Raw genomic sequence first — 8,214 nt, forward strand, 5'->3', positions numbered from 1 at the left:
AGTTCCAGCAGGCAGCACCACACCTGTACCTGTCTCCAGGAGCGTGTGGAAGAGCCTGGAGCTGCTGGCACATCCCAGGGATCAGAGAGGGCAGCGTGGCCCCACTCTGCCCCCCACCCGTGTCCCTGAGGGCATCCCAGGTGATGTCTGGGTGTCCTCCCCATGCTGCTGGGTCACCCTGCCCCACACAGGGCGTTTCTCCATCTCCCATGAGTTTTGGCCCCCTCCTCCACCAGCATTTCTGAGAATCCCAACTTAACCTACAATTTGGGGCAGCACCGCTCATAATTACAGCCGGAATCGTGACAGCGCATCCCCACAGACCACCGCGAGCCACATCGCACGACTCCTGCCCCTCCAAGGCTTCTCTAGAAGGGGTTTTTGAGCTCCTCTCTCATCGCTGACCCCTGTCCGGGGGTCTCCAGCCCTCACGGGCAGTTCTGCATCCCCGAGCAGCGCTCGGAGCCCGGCCAAGGCGGGGCCGCTCCCGGAGCTGCCCGCCGCGGGCAGCAGGAGCCCGCCCGGGGCTATTTGCGGATGTGAACGCTGTTATTTTGCCTCCTGCTTGAAGAGGGCGCATCAAAGTCAAACCCAAAATACGGCGCTGGGCTTGAATTAAAAAAACTCTTGTCTGAAACCAAGGCAAGTTCCAAAAAAAGATCAAGGCTTTGTTTGAAATGTAAAAAGTCTTTGCTGGGTTGTCAGGAGCTTTGGGGACCGTCAGCACTATCCAGAGGCTGCAGGACAACAGCCAAGAGCTTCGGCTGTCCTCAGCATCCCTCGCGTTCCTCAGAGGAGGCGCTGACTCCCAGCAGCATCCCCGCTCCTGGAGCGGAGCGGCAGCCGGGGAAGGGCGGGGAAGCGCAAGGAGAGGTCGGGAGCGCTGCCTGTGAGTGAGAGACTCCGGGAGCTCAGTCCTTCTCGGCTATCAAAGGGCACAGGAGATGGATGGAAGCACAGGCTGTCAGCACCGGCGCAGGGAAGAGAAATTGGATCCGGGAGGCTGGGCAGCCTCACGGGCAGCAGGGTAACGAGCTCCCACAGGCAGGAGGAGAAGCCAGAACCATCCAGACCAGCAAGAACGTGCAGGTTTCTAACAGGGAGGATAACTCCAGCTGCAGCAAGGCTCCCTGACACCTTCTTGCCTTTGTAATTAAGATTGAAAGGGGCTTTTTTTCTCCAGAAGCATCAGCTCTGCTGGAAGAGTCAACCCAGGGTAGCACTGCAGGCCAGAGCAGCCTCTGCAATCATTCAATGCTCTCTTCAAACCTGGGCTTAGCAGGTCCCTTCTCCCCAGAGCTGCAGCTCGGGTGAGTCACAGCCACCTCATCACTCCCTGGGCCCTCAGGGCCCTGCCCAGCCCTGGGAGGCCACACGCAGGCAAACGCCCCATTTCTGGCAGGGCTGAAGCTGCCTCTCCTCGAAGGGCATCAAACAGGGCTCCACGCTGCCCTCGGGTGCTGTGCAAGGAGCCTCCAAACCGGCTCAGAACAGAAACATCTTCAATCTTTCATGAGTTAAAAAAGCACCGAGGGTGGGAGCAGCACCAGGAGCTCCCCTCTCCTTCCTGCCAGGGCTGCTCCTCATCCCAGCCCCGGGGCTGTCCCCCAGCAGCAGCTGCTTGGGGCATCTCAGCCCAATTAAGATCTTCCTGCAAGGCCGTGCTCAGTGCTGAGGGGGCTCTGAGCTGGCAGAGAGCAGAGCAGCATCTCCAGCCCTGGGGGCAGGACTCCCACGGCTGAGCAGGAGCTGGCTCCGTCCTTGGAGAGGTTTGGGGACGAGCCACGAAGGGTCAGGGTGACCTGGCTGTCGCTGCCACCCCTCTGCACCCACCAGATGGGCCCAAGTAACCCAAAAACCACTGGTATGGGGGGGTTAAGGGTCTCATCTTCCCAGGAGGGATGTGGGGATCATGGGACCCCCATTGAGCCCAACCAGCCCTGGTTCCCCTTCAGAAATGAGGGTTTGGCACCACCAGGGCTCCCAAACCCACCCTGGTGCTGGCACTGAGGTTCCTCCTCCTGCCCTGAACCTCCCTAACTGAGCACCCCAGGACAGCACTGAGGCTCATTCTGCTGCTCTGAACCCCTTCAATTGAGCACCCCAGGACAGCACTGAGGCTCATTCTGCTGCCCTGAACCCCTCTGAGCACCCCATGACAGCACTGAGGTTCCCTCTCCTGCCCTGAACTCCTCTCACTGAGCACCCCAGGACAGCCCCTCACTCTCTGGGTGGAGAGTGAGAGAGGCTGAGGGTGGGCCTGACACCATTCCTGCTGCTCCAGACCCTCCCTGCCTCGCTCACATCGGTGTTTCCTCCTTTGAGGCTGCAGGTATTGGGGGGGAAGGAACATTTCTAACACTGGAACCATGGAACCAGACACACAAACTGCTCCTCCACTGCCCTGCAAAGCCGAGTTTTCCTTTTCCCATGGGCTGGAAAGGGTCGGGAGAAGCCCCAGGATGAGGCAGGATGGGGACAGCTGGCTCCACTCAGCAGCAGGAGGGCAAAGGTGCAGCCCCCACTGCAGAGCTGACCCCAGAGCCCAGGACCACCAGCACAGAGACACCCAGTGAGCAGCACCAGCCCCCAGCAACAGCCCAGAGCTCGGGGCTGAGTTTTTAAATCAGGAGATTAAAAATTTAAACGAAGGCTCTGGCTCATTTTAACATGATTTCTTAACATTTAAAGGCCACCTTCGGAGCGTTCCTCGGGAACAGCAGCTGGGCACCAGCCAGGTTTGCTGGGGGCTGCATCCAAGGCTCTCACTTCATCACATGCTCCAGAAGCTGGGGGTTCTGAGGCGCTCACTGCTGACCAGGGCCAGGCTGGGGGTGCCAGAGCCCCCCCAAACCCACTCTCCTCAGCCAGAGTGTCTGCAGTGACCCCATCCCTGGTTCCCACACCCAAAGCTCAGAGAAGTGGGGTTTTTTTGGAAATTCAGACCCAAAAAGACTTGGGGGGGACGCCAGATCAGTTTTTAGGAGATGTCATGTGTGCTCTCACTCTCCCAGCATCCCTGACCTTGCCATCCCCACCTGCAGCACCCACACACCTGTGGGTGCCCACAGCAGCCCTGGGCTCTTTTCACACCCCATAATTTGGGGTTCCTGCCAGCAGAACCCTACAAAAGCAACAGAACCCAAACCCCACCTTGCCAGTCCCCAGTGGGCATCACCTGTGGCTCATCCCTCCTGGAAAGGCCCAGCATTGCCTTGCCTGGCACAGGGTGGGCATCCCAGGGCAGCTGCACTGAGCTCACAGCCCCACTCTGCTCTGCACTGGGGCAGGAGATTTAACCCAGAGCAGCTGAAATCTTCCAGGTGTGCTCAGGGAGGAGATTTAACCCAGAGCAGCTGAAATGCTCCAGGTGTGTCCAGGGAGGAGATTTAACCCAGAAAACTGAAATTTCCCCAGGTGTGCTCAGGGAGGAGATTTAACCCAGAGCAGCTGAAATTTCCCCAGGTGTGCTCAGGGAGGAGATTTAACCCAGAGCAGCTGAAATTTCCCCAGGTGTGCTCAGGGAGGAGATTTAACCCAGAGCAGCTGAAATCCTCCAGGTGTGTTCAGGGAGGAGATTTAACCCAGCTGCACCCAAGGCTCCTCCAGGTGTGCCCAGGGGGTACCTGGGGCCCCCAGCCTGCAGCTTCCCAACTCCCTCCTCTGCTGCCAAGGGAAGGGGGGAGCCCTGTCCCTGACAGGATCCTGCCTGTGGGTGATAAATAATGAGTGAAAATCGGGGAAATAGTAAATTATATATTTACAGACCTGCATAATGGATGACACCAAGCTCAGGCTGCAGGGAGAGAGCCCTGCCTGGCAGGGGGGTGGGCACAATGAGGACACTGTGAGGGGGACACGTGGCTCTGGCAGGCTCCCCAAGCCTGTCCCCCCATAAAAATCAACCTTTCCCTGCCCCACTTGTGTTCCCACAAAGCCCCAGGGGCCTTTTAGGGAGATGTAATTACCAGCTCCTCAATCAATCCCATCAGCAGCAGCCAAACCTCAAAGTGAATTATCCCATAATTGGGTTGGGATGGGGCTGTGGGGGCACCCGGGCAGGAAGGGAGGGTCCCTGCCCAGCCCCTCCCCACGCCCAGCCCACCCATCCTGCTGGATTTGCTGTCCCACCCAGCTCTGCCCTGCCCTGCTCTGCTCCCCCTGGGGCTCTGGGTGGTCCTGGGGTCCCCACACCCCCAACATCACCCTGTGTTACCCCAGGGAGTGTGGAGACACTCAGGAAATGGATTCTGGCTGGCTCCCACCGAGGAATTCTGCTTCCAAGGGGCCCTGGGTGGGATTTGCTGTCTCTGGTCACCCCTGAGAGCTGTTGGCTCATTAAGCATTGGCGGAGGATGAGGTTTGGGCTGGGGTGAAGGGGCAGCTCTGAGCCCTGGCCCTGCTCTCCCAGCACATTCCTTCCCTCAAGAAACATCCCTGTGGGATCCAGGGGGAAAGACCCAACAGCTGGAGCAAATCCCCAGCACAACCCCACAGGCAGGACTTGGGGGAACCACGCTGGTGCCTCAGTTTCCCTGGATGAGGCCCAGCCTGGCTATACCCTTGGTGAGATGGGGACAGGGATGACACAGAGCCCTTCCCAACCGGTTGGTGCCACCACCTTGCTGGGAGGGAGGCTGGGAAAGATCCATCTCGCTGCCCTCTGGATGAAACAGCTACATTTCAGATAATTCCAGATAGTAAATTTTTTGAGTCCCTATAAGCTAAAATCAATATTGGCACAACTGTGCGTCATTAAAAACTAAATGAACATGACAAAGCCAAACTGCTGCCTATTAAACAAATGAGTTTCTATCCACACAGGCACAGCGGGTTCTGAAATCCTTTATTCCGGGAGCAGAGCTTTTATCCGAGGGGTGGGAAGGGGCGGGAGCAAGGCTGGTGTGTGCCTGTCCTTCCCAGGACACCAGGACACGCTGTACAGGAGCTCAGCCCTGCTCTGGGACACCGGGACACGCTGTACCAGGCTGGAGCAACCCAGCAGGGAGCAGGGAAAGCCACAAGGATGTGACCTTGGGGTGGGGACACCGGGACAAACCAGGGGGCTCTGGGGATGTGGAATAGGAGAGGGACAGGAGAGGGAGGGTCCTGTGGTGATGGTGCTCCAGGGATGGTGTAGCAGTGCAGTGGTGACACAGCGGCGACACAATGGCAACGAAATGGTGACACAACCTCAATGTCATGGCAATGACACGGTGACAGAATGGTGGCACAATGGCAGTGCAACGGTGACGCAACAGTGACACCACAATGGCAACACAACAGTGCAACAGTGACAAAATGGGACTGCAAAGGTGACGCAACAGTGACACAATGGCAGTGCAGTGGTGACACAGCAACAGTGTCATGGTAATGCTGTGATGACACAATGGCAGTCCAGCAGTGACACAACAGTGACACAACAGTGGCGACACAGCAGTGCAGCAGTCACAAAATGGGACTGCAATGGTGACACAACAGTGACAGGATGGTGACACAATGGCACTGCAACGGTGGCACCATGGTGACACAATGGCAACACAACCACAATGTCATGGCAATGCAACGGTGACAGAATGGTGACGCAATCGTGTCACTGTGTGATTGCCATTGTGTCACCACTGTGACAACGTATCACAATGGCAGTGCTGTGGTGACACAATGGCAGTGACACGGTGACACAACAGTGACACAACAATGGCAACACAGCAGCGCAACGGTGATACAACGGTGACACAACAGTGACACAACGATGACACAATGGCAACAGAACCACAATGTCGTGGCAATGCAATGGTGACACAATGGTGACACAACGGGAATGCAGTGGTGACACAACAATGGCAACGACAATGGCAACAGCATGTCCTGGTGTCCCGGGAAGGGCTGAGCTCCTGTACAGCATGTCCCAAATTCACAACAGTGAAATGGTGACACAATGGCAGTGCAAAGGTGACACAATGGTGACACAATGGCACCGCAGTGGTGACACAATGGTGATACAATGGCACCGCAATGGTGACACAAGGGTGCCACAAAACACAGCAGTGTGACAATGGCAGTGCCATGGCAATGCAAGAGCTGCTCCCCACGCCCAGCACTGCCTGACCCTCCTGGAATTGTGACAGGAACCTGCCCCAAACCTTCCCAGCCCAAATCTTGGCAGTGCTGGCCGTGCCCCCTCCCCTCCAGGGACGGGGAGGGCTGGCCCTGCCTGTCACCCTCTCCTGCCACATCACTGCAGGGGACACTGCCAGCCGCCCAGGGCCTGTCCCCGCGCTGCCATGGCCGTGTCCTGATTGTGTCCCAGCTCTCCTCGCACACCCGCGGTTTCCATGCCAGGAGGTGCTGGGAGGGGGACGGGGACGGGGCTGCCGCCTCCCCCGGGCCCAGCGCCCCCAGCAGCCGGCGGGAGAGCCGGGCAGGCCGGCAAAGGTCAGATCGCTCAACCACGAGCGCCGGAGGGCGGCGGAGCCGCTCCCAGCCGTGCCAAGGGCTCCGGGGGCGCTGGGAAGGGCTCTCTGCCGCCTCCCTCCGCAGCGCCCCGGGCTCTGCCGGGCTCTGTGCCCGCCGATGGCTCCTGGTGGCACTGGGGACCTGCTCCAGCCCTGCCGTGCCCTCCCTGGGGACATCCCCCCATCCTCCCCGCTGCTTCCCCCACCAGAACCTTCCTTCCACTGCTTCTCCTCTATTTAACATTTCCAATTTCTTCTCCTTACTCCTCATCTTTTCCGTTATGGTTCCCATTTCCTTTTTTTAAAAGCTTTCTGGCATGGAAATATTTTATTTTTGGGAGCTCAGAGAAGGCCTTGCTTGGCACAGGTTCCCTGGACATCCTCTGCTCAGGCCAGTTTGGGGGAGGTGATCCATGTAGGTCCCTTCCAACTGGAAATATTCTGTTCCTTTCTATCCAGAAGAGCTCCATTTCTGCAGTCTGCTTTGGATTTGGGGGAATAAAGGGGAAAAAATGGGGGGTTGGGAGATTCTGATTAGGACTTGGGTGAGCAGAACCCGCTGTCCCATTCTCTGGAGGACTCCAGAGCCTTGCTGGGCTTTGGGGGTGATGAATTGTGTCCACACGTGGAATTTTGGCTTCCTGGAGCCACCAGCTGCCCATGGTGCAGGGTGCAGGGTGCTGGATTGTCCCTCTGGGGACACTGTGGAGCATCCCAGCTCCTGCCTTGGTGGCACTGAGGGCTGTCACTTGTCAGCAGAGTGTGAAGTTCACCTCTGTGAGGAGGAGAAGTGACTGAGAATGGAAAACTGAGGCTTGGGAGGGATTTTCCCAAGGAAAACGTGCAGGATTCAGCCAAGGCCTCCATCCCCATGCTGCCTGATGCTCCAGCAGACGGATGGATGGCAAGCTGGCTGCATCCCTGATCTGGAATTTCTCCCACAAGGATCTGGGGAGAAGCTGCACCCCCAGGAATGCCGGGTACAGGCAGAGGAGTCGATCCCATCCCTACAGAACCGAGGCCACGAGGGCTGGGAGCTGCTGGGGGAAGTTTTATGGTGCTTGAATCAATCAGTGGGAATCCCATAAAAGTCAGTGGGTATAAATGGGTTCCTGGGATAGGTTTTGACATCCAATTGTCTTTTCCATTTCAGTTGTCATAAAGCTCTGCACACCCAGATATACAGCCCGAGCCAGGGTGCACACCAGGAAATGCTGATGTGCAGCCACGTGTGCCACAAGCCCTGGCACACGTGCACAGAGAGGCTCTGGACACACACAGGGAGGAGCCCCCACCCCTCCTGAGGACCCAGGGATCCATTTCCCTGCCGTTAGCCACGGCAGGAGCAGAGCATGGGTGACAGGGGATCGATCTGTGAGGCTGCTCCAAAAAAAAACTTCATTTAAAGGAAAACTTAGATGAGCAAGCAAGTCGTACATCATCTCCCTGTGAATGGTTCGTCGGGCTCGGGGAGGTGAGACAGGGAGAGAGGGGAGGGAGGAGGCCCCCTGGTTTGGATCCCATTTCTGAGGCAGAGCAGTGGACATGGGGAGCCTGAGAGTGCGGGTACCCCCCTTCCTCAGCCCCCCACCCTGGAGCTGGAATCACCAGGAGAAGGTGACTCTGCCCCACTGTAGCACTTCCAGATAAAGAATTAAGGATCCTTTCCTTCTGCCCATCTGGCACGCAGGGAAGGGGTGTGCAGCAACAAAACCCCTGGCTCCAGAGTCTGCTTTTCCTCCTCCTCCTCCCTCATCTT

Source organism: Agelaius tricolor, unplaced genomic scaffold (assembly GCF_023055355.1).
Source record: "Agelaius tricolor isolate 1412-34295 unplaced genomic scaffold, bAgeTri1.0.p SCAF_32, whole genome shotgun sequence".
NCBI classification, from domain to species: Eukaryota; Metazoa; Chordata; class Aves; order Passeriformes; family Icteridae; genus Agelaius; species Agelaius tricolor.